The sequence below is a fragment of the Lagenorhynchus albirostris genome, chromosome 4 (genome assembly GCF_949774975.1).
Source record: "Lagenorhynchus albirostris chromosome 4, mLagAlb1.1, whole genome shotgun sequence".
NCBI lineage: Eukaryota > Metazoa > Chordata > Mammalia > Artiodactyla > Delphinidae > Lagenorhynchus > Lagenorhynchus albirostris.
In genome coordinates, this window is record NC_083098.1 from 99,178,353 (window position 1) to 99,189,335 (window position 10,983).

Sequence of the window (10,983 nt, forward strand, 5' to 3'; positions counted from 1 at the left end):
TGTAGAGAATGGATTTGAGGACACGGGGAGGGGGCAGGGTAAGCTGGGATGAAGTGAGAGAGTGGCATGGACATATATACACTACCAAATGTAAAATAGCTAGTGGGAAGCAGCCGTATAGCACAGGGAGATCAGCTCAGTGCTTTGTAACCACCTAGAAGGGTGGGATAGGGAGGATGGGAGGGAGATACAAAAGGGAGGGGATATGCGGATATATGTATACGTATAGCTGATTCACTTTGTTATACAGCAGAAACTAACACAACAATGTAAAGCAATTATACTCCTATAAAGATATTAAAAAAAAAAAACTATCCAACCTTACAACTAAAGGAACTAGAGAAAGAAGAACATACAAAACCCAAAGTTAGCAGAAGGAAAGAAATCATAGAGATCAGAGCAGAAATAAATGAAATAGAAAGAAAGAAAACAGTAGCAAAGATCAATAAAACTAAAAGCTGGTTCTTTGAGAAGATAAAAAAATTGATAAACCTGTAGCCAGACTCATCAAGAAAAAGAGGGAGAGGACTCAAATCAATAAAATGAGAAATGAAAAAGGAGAAGTTACAATGGACACTGCAGAAATAAAAAGCATCCTAAGAGACTACTACAAGCAACTCTATGCCAATAAAATAGACAACCTGGAAGAAATGGACAAATTTTTAGAAAGGTATAACCTTCCAAGACTGAACCAGGAAGAAACAGAAAATATGAACAGATAAATTACAGGTTAATGAAATTGAAACTGTGATTAAAAATCTTCCAACAAACAGAAGTCCAGGACCAGATGGCTTCACAGGCGAATTCTACCAAACATTTAGAGAAGAGCTAACACTCATCCTTCTCAAACTCCTCCAAAAAATTGCAGAGGGAGGAACATTCCCAAACTCATTCTATGAAACCACCATCACCCTGACACCAAAATCAGACAGAGATACTACAAATAAAGAAAATTACCAACGAATGTCATTGCTGAATACAGATGCAAAAATTCTCAATAGAATACTAGCAAACAGAATCCAACAACACATTAAAAGGATCATAAACCATGATCAAGTTGAATTTATCCCAGGGATGCAAGGATTTTTCAATATCTGCCAATCAATCAATGTGATACACCATATTAACAAATTGAAGAATAAAAACCACATGATCGGGGCTTCCCTGGTGGCACAGTGGTTGAGAGTCCGCCTGCCGATGCAGGGGACACGGGTTCGTGCCCCGGTCTGAGAAGATCCCACATGCTGTGGAGCGGCTAGGCCCGTGAGCCATGGCCAATGAGCCTGCGCGTCTGGAGCCTGTGCTCCGCAAAGGGAGTGGCCACAACAGTGAGAGGCCCGCGTACCGCCAAAAAAAAAAAAAAAAAAACCACATGATCATCTCAATAGATGCAGAAAAAACTTTTGACAAAATTCAACACCCATTTATGATAAAAACTCTGCAGAAAGTGGGCATAGAGGGAACCTACCTCAACATAATAAAGGCCATATATGACAAACCCACAGCAAACATCATTCTCAATGGTGAAAAACTGAAATCATTTCCTCTAAGATCAGGAACAAGACAAGGGTGTCCACTCTCACCACTATTATTCAAACTAGTTTTGGAAGTCCTAGCCATGGCGATCAGAGAAGAAAAAGAAATAAAAGGAAGCCAAATTGGAAAAGAAGAAGTAAAACTGTCACTGTTTGCAGATGACATGATACTATAAATAGAGAATCCTAAAGATGCCACCAGAAAACTACTAGACCTAATCAATGAAGTTGGTAAAGTTACAGGATACCAAATTAATGCCCCCAAATCTCTTGTATTCCTATACACTAACAATGAAAGATCAGAAAGAGAAATTAAGGAAACAATCCCATTCACCACTGCAACAAAAAGAATAAAATACCTAGGAATAAACCTACCTAAGGAGGTAAAAGACCTGTACTCAGAAAATTATAAGACACTGATGAAAGAAATCAAAGACAACACAAACAGATGCAGAGATAAACCATGTTCTAGGATTGGAAGAATCAATATTCTGAAAATGACTATACCCAAAGCAATCTACAGATTCAATGCAAGTCCTATCAAATTACTAATGGCATTTTTTATAGAACTAGAACAAAATATCTTAAAATATGTATGGAGACACAAAAGACCCCAAATAGCCAAAGCAACCTTGATGGAAAGAAATGGAGGTGGAGGAATCAGACTCCCTGACTTCAGAATATACTACAAAGGTACAGTAATTAAGACAATATGGTACTGGCACAAAAACAAACATACTGATCAATGGAACGGGTTAGAAAGCCCAGAGATAAACTCACACACCTATGGTCAACTAATCTATGACAAAGGAGGCAAGGATATACAATGGAGAAAAGACAGTTTCTTCAATAAGTGGTGCTGGGAAAACTGGACAGTTACATGTAAAAGAATGAAATTAGAACACTCCCTAACACCATACACAAAAATAAACTCAAAATGGATTAAAGACCTAAATGTAAGGCCAGACACTATAAAACTCTTAGAGGAAAACATAGGAAGAACACTCTTTGACATAAATCACAGCAAGATCGTTTTTGACCCACCTCCTAGAGTAATGGAAATATCAACAAAAATAAACAGATGGGACCTAATGAAACTTAAAAGCTTTTGCATAGCAAAGGAAACTATAACCGAGATGAAAAGACAACCCCCAGAATGGGAGAAAATATTTGCAAACGAATCAAGGGACAAAATATTAATCTCCAAAATATATAAACAGTTCATGCAGCTCGATATTAAAGGAACAAACAACCCAATCAAAAAATGGGCAGAAGATCTAAACAGACATTTCTCCAAAGAAGACATACAGATGGCCAAGAGGCCAACATCACTACTGCTCAACATCACTACTTATTAGAGAAACACAAATCAAAACTACAATGAGGAATCACCTCACACAGGTTAGAATGGGCATCATCAGAAAATCTACAAACAATAAATGCTGAGAGGGTGTGGAGCAAAGAGAACCCTCTTGCACTGTTGGTGGGAATGTAAATTGATACAGCCACTATAGAGAACAGTCTGAAGGTTCCTTAAAAAACTAAAAATAGAATTACCATATGACCCAGCAATCTCACTACTGGGCATATACCCTGAGAAAACCATAATTAAAAAAGGCACATACGGGGCTTCCCTGGTGGCGCAGTGGTTGAGAGTCTGCCTGCCAATGCAGGGGACACGGGTTTGTGCCCCGGTCCGGGAAGATCCCACATGCCGCGGAGCGGCTAGGCCCATGAGCCATGGCCACTGAGCCTGCGTGTCCAGAGCCTGTGCTCCGCAACGGGAGAGGCCACAACAGTGAGAGGCCTGCATACCGTAAAAAAAAAAAAACAAAAGGCACATACATCCCAATGTTCATTGCAGCTCTATTTACAACAGCCAGGTCATAGCAATCTAAGTGTCCATCAACAGACGAATGGATAAAGAAGAAGTGGTACATATATACAATGGAGTATTACTCAGCCATAAAAAGGAACGAAATTGGGTAATTTGTAGAGATGTGGATGGACCTAGAGACTGTCATACAGAATGAAGTAAGTCAGAAAGAGAAAAACAAATAACGTATATTATCGCATATATGTGGAATCTAGAAAAATGGTACAGATGAACCAGTTTGCAAGGCAGGAATAGAGACAAGATGTAGAGAACAAATGTATGGACACCAAGGGCGGGGAGGAATGAATTGGGACATTCGGATTGACATATATACACTAATATGTGTAAAATAGATAACTAATAAGAACCTGCTGCATAAAAAATAAATTAATTTAATTTAATTTAAAAAGTAAAAGACAAAGAAAACAAAGAAACCCACAAACTCAGATCACACCAGGAGGCCTTAACAGAGTAGTCTGGACTTTGCTGATGGTTCGTGGGATTTTGTAGAGCACATTCACCCCTTAAGAGATCCTCCGTGAAATCACTGGGAGGTACAAGCTCATAAGAGCTATAGAATCAGGTCCTAAATGTTATTTTCATGGCCCCTCCGTGGCCTACTGAGGAAGTAAACAAAATGCCACTGAGCTACCTGCTGTTTTGGGCCTCACATTCCCTGCAGCCAAAAGCATAGGCAGAGTCAGTTTCATAAAGGGTTAAAAATCATGGGAATTTTTCTGCACTTTAAAATATTGCATGAAACTCACTTCTGTACGAATAATGATCATCTGCATTTTCTTCCCTGCCTCTTCATCTAAAATACATTTTTACAGGTTTTACAATATTCTTTACAGCTCACGTAAAACATATAATTTTCCTCCTGTTTATATCACTTGTTTATTATTTATTTATTAGATTTATACGGCGCTTTCCTCCAAAAGGCACTACACAGCCAACTCCAATGTAATAAACATTACATTAAACTCTTCTTAAAAACCACAGTCAGGGAAGTGGCCAGCATGAAGGCCCAAGAGACATGCACAGGAAGAACGAAGAGCCATGGGTCTGGTGAAATATGCAAGCAAGTAGTCAGTATATTAGGAGGCCCAGTGACCGGAAGGCCTGTCCTGCATTTTCTGGTCACTCTACCTGCAAAAGACCCTGAGAGTGCCTTTGATTAAAAGTGACAGAGCCCAAGTATCTCTATTTCTGTGTGGGAGTGGGCGTGGGTCTGTAGGGGAGTGGGGAGGGGGTGGAGTATTATAGCTATATCTCTGGGCTCCAGAGAGGATGTCTGAAAACAAAGATACCTACACAGACAATGTGTTTTGAAAATCTCTGGAGAAAGATACATAGTGATGTTTTATAACAAATCACCGAGATAGATTTCTTCTGTATAAATACAATTCACGCTCAATCCTCAGTTCTGCTGAGTGTCCATGACTTCCAAAGGCTCTGTAGACGTTCAAAGGCCAGGGAAGCTCAAATGTGCAAAGATTCTCAAAATCGAAAAGCGACAAGGTGACTTCAGCTTTTAAATTCCGGGCCACATTGATTTGACAAAGCCACATGTTGACGTCCTGCATATGTGATCCTCGCAGTGGTGGAAGGGGTAGCTAAACAGTAACTCTCCCAGGCGCTGCTGGAAGATCAGGACAAGAATGAGCAAGAAGGGAGTATATTCTTACTTGTGGTGCAAAGAAGAAAGGACCATTCCCAGTAAATGGAGCAGATGATGTAGCTCTCCTATCAGTACAGACAGTGGGAGAGAATCCAGCCAGGAGAAAGAATAACATCATCATCCTTATTATTATTACTAGTAGTAGTAGCGGGAGTGTTGTTGTTATTGTTATTTCGTGGATATTATGACCCAGGCACTCTTGTGCTCGAGTCATATATGCTGACCTCTTTAATCCCCAGAACAAACCTACAGAGTGGGCATGACCGTTTTCCTAGTTTTACAAATAAGGAACCTGAGACTTAAATAAGTTATTTGCCCAAAGTCACTCAGCTAGTAAGTGCTTGAGCTAGGATTCAAACCCAGCACAAAAGGATAGGTAAGAAAACCAAGGAAACATATAAAAGGCATCTGTGCATTGACAAAAAGAGAAGGGAAGATCAATTTCCCTTCTGAAAGCTGTTGTTAGAGAGCTAGCAGCACAATAGCAGGTTCGGGACAACAAATAAAGACCTTGCGATAAGGCAGCAGCAAGCCCAGTGCAGACAGAAGAGGTACAGCAATGCGGAGACCCTGTGATGAGAGGAGCTCAGAAAGGACCAGTAATCTTATCCCCAGGGCTGAGTGAGCAGGATCTGGGAGCTGGGAACTGAAACCCACTGTGTTGTCTTGTATAACTGACTGTGTGCTTCAGCCAAGTTCACTGTGGAGTTCTAAAGTGATTCATTCTCAGTAGCCCATCTGTGACCCTCCCCCACCTAAAGATAAATACGATGCATTCAGCACTTACTGAGCATCAAGCGTTTAACACACGTCATCTTATTTAAACCTCACAGCAGCACTATAGATACCATAATCACCCCCATCCTACCAACAAGGAGGCACAGAGAAGTTGAGTAAATTGCTCAAAGTCATACAGAGTTAGAAAAAGGTAGAGATGGACCCCCAGTCTAGCGAGTCTGGCTCCAGAACTCAGCTTCCTAGTCTCCATGCTGTGACCTTCTAGAACCTGATTCTGTGCACTGCAACCCCCTCTCAGCTCTGTCTGACCTCTCTTCTGAGAAGGAAACTAGCCAACGTCCTGTTTCTTGTTTTCACTACTAGAAGGCCAGCTTCATCAAGTCACCCACCCTGACCAAGTGAAAATTACCTGGGAACAAATGTAGAAGATACCATAGAGAAAAAAAGTGACATGGAATCCCTATTAATCTGTACATCCCCAGACATTCTTTTGAAAGTGCTTTGTATCACAGAGCATATGTGTCATAACATACATAGTCCCCGTGGAAGATGTCTTCCACATGGCAGCTGTTGCAATTATCATAGCAGAGATTCCTCATTCTCATTTCTGGAGGTCTGGGAAATGGCAACTGAGGCTGGGAATCATAAGCATCATAAGCAGCATGGATTATGCCAGGATCAACCTGCACTCTGTCTAGAAAACCTTTCACCATCTTCAAATGGCTCCCTCCTTCTCGTCCTTAAAGTTTCAGATTAAATGACAGTAATTCACAGAGATCCTCCTAAATCAAAACCTGGTATCACCCTAGCACTCACCATAAGCAGTAATTATATCTTTTATTAATTTACTTGTTTTTGTTGATGTATTTGTTTTCTAGGGCTGCCATAATAAAGTACCACAAAAGAGGTGGCCTAAACAACAGAAACTTATTCTCTCTCATTTCTAGAGCCTAGAAGTCCAAAATCAAGGTTTCAGCGGGGTCATATTCCCTCTGAGACTCTTGCTAGAACCCTTCCTTGCCTCTTCTAGCTTGCGGGAGTGGCCATCGGCCCTTGGTGTTCTTTGGTTTACAGCTGCATCACTTGAGTCTCTGCCTCTATTGTCACATGACATTCTCCACAAGTGTTGCTGTGTCCAAATTTCCCTCTTCTTATATGGACACCAGTCATATTGGATTAAAGCCCCACTCTACTCCAGTATGAGCTTAGCTTATCTTAGCTAATGACATCTTCAGATGGCTAGTTCTTGCCCCCCGAAGTGCGAGAGAATACATTTCTGTGTTTAAGCCTCCCAGTTTATGGTCATTTGCTACAGCAGTTCTAGGAAAATGCTGCCAGAAATTCTCTTAGCTTTATTTATCCCTGGGTTTCCACATTTATTTGACCAAATAAATATTTTCCCATGATAGCTATTAACAATCCCTAATTCCTTAGGTGGAAAATATATATAGGAAAAAGCTAATCTAATCTTCCTATTTTTCATAGGAAGAAACTGAGACTAGAGGAGGAGACCAGATTCACAAGCTCATGCCTGGCAGGATGGAGACCAGAACTCAGACCTCCAACTCCACTCTGAGTGCACTTTGCCATCTCACAGTTAATTCTCAGCCACCCAGGAAATGGGGGTGCCTTGAAATAGAACAGGGAACCTCTCCCAACTGAAGAACATCCTTCAGTGATGTCTCTTGGACTCCTTGAAGGTATTTAGTCAATATTTTTCTAACCAATAGGAGAAATTGTTATCATTTTTAGGGAGGTTATGGGAAATGTGTTCAAGAAACCAGTGATGAAAGCAGCTGGTCCAGTGTACACAGATGTCTCAGATGAGCTGGAACAGACCAAAATTACAGCCGCAGTGGGGTCTTCAGCCCCTCGTCACCACCACCCTTGTGCCTAAGGAAAGGGACATGGGAAGCAAGTGTCTTCTATGTGAAAAGGGATAGTTTCATTTATGCAGTTATGGGCTCTTCAGTCCTTTTGCTTCTCTTCTTTTTGCCCCCTCACCCAACCTTCTTCCCCAGACATACAGAATCCATGAGAAGTAAGCCATTCCAGCTCTGGAGAAGGGGAAGAAGCTTCTCCTACCTTCCACTTGATAAGCTGAGGTGACTGCCCCCCATCCAAATCCTGCAGGAAAATCCATGCTTTCAGAAGACGGCCGACCGGAACATTCAGGCAACAGAGCTGCACCCTTCAGGCAGGGGAGCCCAGCAGCTGTGCAAACATAAGTGAACTCTCACCCTGACCGAAGTCTCAGAATGCAAACGAGTATGCAAACAAGAAGGGAACCTGATTAAAGCATCCCACTTGACTGGCCACAGCCTTGATTTGAAACCAAGACACTTGGTTCAGGGGGACCATTTATACTGTTCTTCTCCAGACACTCCCCGATTTTTAACAGAGTTGGGCCAGCCTGGGGACAGACCAGGTCCCTGCTTTGGCAGGGTACCCATTCATCTAATCTTTTCCCTTTTAATGAAACACATGGACATTGTTTTAAAAGTCACATGATCCTACTAGAACTTTCCCTTGGTGAATTCCTCCCAATTCCTTATCCCCACTCCCTAGAGGCCACCATTTTCAAGTGTTTCTTCTGCTATTTATTCCCCTGTTGTCAAATAATAGGCTGAGATTGGTGCCTCTTAATTTGTTTTTCAATTTTAGATAATAACTATTGACTTCTGGATATAAGGGTGGAAGATCCTAGCATGTGTGCTCTCTCTCTCTCCCCTTCCTCCATCGACCCGATGTGGTTGGATTACCTCTTCTGTTTAAATAAATATTCGATATTTACATGAATTTGACTGCATATGGCTCAAAGCTGAGCTGTGTAGTATACCATGCTTACAGGCAACTTTTCATTTTCTCCAGGGTTCAACTGTCTGGATTTTATATTTAAATTCCTCTATTCTTATCACTAATTTATCCCCAGACAGTCTGACAGGACTATGAATCTATGTTTAAACACCTCTGTTTGCTTGCTCCACTCTGCACTGTTTGTTTCTTAGGCAGCCACAGAGCTATGTAGTCTTTAACTTCCCTCACCAGTCTCCTGGGCTTTCTCCCTCTTTTTTCCTTTCCCTTTTCAGAGAAACAAATCCTTGAATAACTTTCTGATAAAATGGGCATGGGAGGCACGTTTTTTGAAACCTGTAGTTCTGCAATTAACTTTATTCTAATGTCACACTTGATATGTAGTTTGGCTACTATGGGATTTTATGGCAGAAATAATTTTCATTCAGAATTTTGAAAGCATCGGTTTACGGTTTTCTAGCTTCCAGTGTGGCAACTGAGAAGTCTGATGACAATCCAAGTCCTATTCTTTCATATGTCACCTGTTTTGTGCCCCAGCCCACCCTCCCTGCTCCCCAAGCTTCTGTTTCTGAAATTTCACAGTCACATGCTTGATGTGGAATTTCTCATCCACTGTGCCAGACACACAGCCTGCGGACTGTAGTCATGCAGGATGTTGACAATAGGGGAAGCTGGGAGAGGGACACACGGGAATACTCTGTACTATCTTTGCAACGTTTCTGTACATCTAAAATTGATCCAAAATTAAGGTTTTTTTTTAATGCCTGTGAAAAGAGGAGTTAGGAAAAATCAAAGTGAGGAGAGTTACTGATTCAGTTCCCCTAAGACAGCAGTAATTCATCCTACACTGTGTAATGACAGGAACACAAGATTGGAATGAGGTATAACTAGGTTGAAATCCTACCCTCTCCAGTTATCCTAATCCTAAGAAGAAAGAAGAGGTTAACTATCAAAGGAAATGAGGGAAGATATTTAAAGGGTATGTGTTTGGTGAAATAAACATTAAAAATACAGGGCGGAGGAGCTTCAAGATGGCGGAAGAGTAAGACGTGGAGATCACCTTCCTCCCCACAAATACATCAGCAATACATCTACATGTGGAACAACTCCTACAGAACACCTACTGAACGCTGGCAGAAGACCTCAGACCTCCCAAAAGGCAAGAAACTCCCCACGTCCCTGGCTAGGGCAAAAGAAAAAACAGAGATAAAAGAATAGGGACGCGACCTGTACCAGTGGGAGGGAGCTGTGAAGGAGGAAAAGTTTCCACACACTAGGAAGACCCTTCACTGGTGGAGACTGCAGGTGGCAGAGGGGAGAAGTTTCAGAGTCACGGAGGAGAGCACAGCAACAGGGTGCAGAGGGCAAAGCGGAGAGATTCCCGCACAGAGGATCAGGGCCGACCAGCACTCACCAGCCGGAGAGGCCTCTCTGCTCACCCGCCGGGGTGGGCCGGGGCTGGGAGCTGAGGCTCAGGCTTCGGTCGGAGCGCAGGGAGCGGACTGGGGTTGGCGCGTGAACACAGCCTGAAGGGGTTAGTGCACCACGGCTAGCCGGGAGGGAGTCAGGGAAAAAGTCTGGAGCTGCTGAAGAGGCAAGAGACTTTTTCTTACCTCTTTGTTTCCTGGCGCACGAGGAGAGGGGATTAAGAGCGCTGCTTAAAGGAGCTCCAGAGACGGGCGAGAGCCGCGGCTATCAGCGCGGACACCAGAGACGGGCATGAGACGCTAAGGCTGCTGCTGCTGCCGCTGCCACCAAGAAGTCTGTGTGCGAGCACAGGTCACTATCCACACCTCCCTTCAGGGGTGCCTGTGCAGCCCGCCACTGCCAGGGTCCCGGGATCCAGGGAGAACTTCCCCGGGAGAACGCACAGCGCGCCTCAGGCTGCTGCAACGTCATGGCGGCTGCAACGTCATGGCGGCGTCTGCTGCCGCAGGCCCGCCCCGCCCTCCGTGCCCCGCCCCCCCGCCCTCCGTGCCCCGCCCCCCCGCCCTCCATGCCCCGCCCCCCCGCCCTCCATGCCCCGCCCCCCGCCCCGGCCTCAGTGAGCCGGAGGCCCTGAATCAGCGGCTCCTTTAACCCCGTCCTGCCTGAGCGAAGAACAGACGCCCTCAGGCAACCTACACGCAGAGGCGGGGCCAAATCCCAAACTGAACCCCGGGAGCTGTGCGAACAAAGAAGAGAAAGGGAAATCTCTCCCAGCAGCCTCAGAAGCAGCAGATTAAATCTCCGCAATCAACTGCGTCTGTGAAATTCCTGAATAGACAACGAATCATCCCAAATTGAGGAGGTGGACTTTGGGAGCAATGATATATATTTTTTTTCCCCTTTTTCTCTTT

The 10,983-nt window shown here is 43.4% G+C and overlaps 1 pseudogene; it reads right to left on the reverse strand.

The window, feature by feature from the left end:
* Positions 1 to 7,973, reverse strand: part of LOC132519110 (cytosolic beta-glucosidase-like) — a 149,665-nt pseudogene extending 141,692 nt beyond the window's left edge.
* Positions 7,974 to 10,983: the final 3,010 nt, after the last annotated feature.